A 955-nucleotide genomic window follows, 5' to 3' on the forward strand; every position below is an offset into this window, starting at 1 on the left:
ACTGATCCTGAGCGTCCGGCCCCATGAGACGGTCGTTTTCTCTGCCCGTGGTGGTCCGGGGTCGTTCCCGTTGCACAGATTCATGCGCCAGGGCCTCCTGCAGATAATTCACCTTGGTTTATTGCGCTATCTCTAATAGCACCCGAGATATCACCAGATATATATTGGATTTTCCCCTGACCCTGAGTGTGCGGCACCATGAGACTGTAGTTTTCTCGGCCCCTGGTGGTCCTAGGTCGTTCCCGCTGCACAGATTCATGCACCAGGGCCTCCTACAGACAATGCACTTTGATTTATTGCTCTATCTGTAATAGCACCCGAGATATCACCAGATATATATTGGATTTTCCCCTGACCCTGAGTGTCCGGCCCCATGAGACTGCGGTTTTCTCGGCCCCTGGTGGTCCGAGGTCGTTCCCGCTGCACACATTCATGCGCCAGGGCCTCCTGCAGATAATTCACTTTAGTTTATTGCGCTATCTTTAATAGCACCCGAGATATCACCAGATATATATTGGATTTTCCCCTGACCCTGAGTGTCCGGCCCCATGAGACTGTGGTTTTCTCGGCCCCTGGTGGTCCGAGGTCGTTCCCGCTGCACAGATTCATGCGCCAGGGCCTCCTACAGACAATGCACTTTGATTTATTGCGCTATCTGTAATAGCACCCGAGATATCACCAGATATATATTGGATTTTTCCCTGACCCTGAGTGTCCGGCCCCATGAGACTGTGGTTTTTTCGGCCCCTGGTGGTCCGAGGTCGTTCCCGTTGCACAGATTCATGCGCCAGGGCCTCCTGCAGTTAATTCACTTTGGTTTATTGCGCTATCTCTAATAGCACCCAAGATATCACCAGATATATATTGAATTTTTCCCTGACCCTGTGTGTCCGGCCCCATGAGACTGTGGTTTTCTCGGCCCCTGGTGGTCCGATGTCGTTCCCCTTGCACAGAT

The sequence above is a fragment of the Nomia melanderi genome, unplaced genomic scaffold, assembly GCF_051020985.1.
Source record: "Nomia melanderi isolate GNS246 unplaced genomic scaffold, iyNomMela1 scaffold0014, whole genome shotgun sequence".
NCBI lineage: Eukaryota > Metazoa > Arthropoda > Insecta > Hymenoptera > Halictidae > Nomia > Nomia melanderi.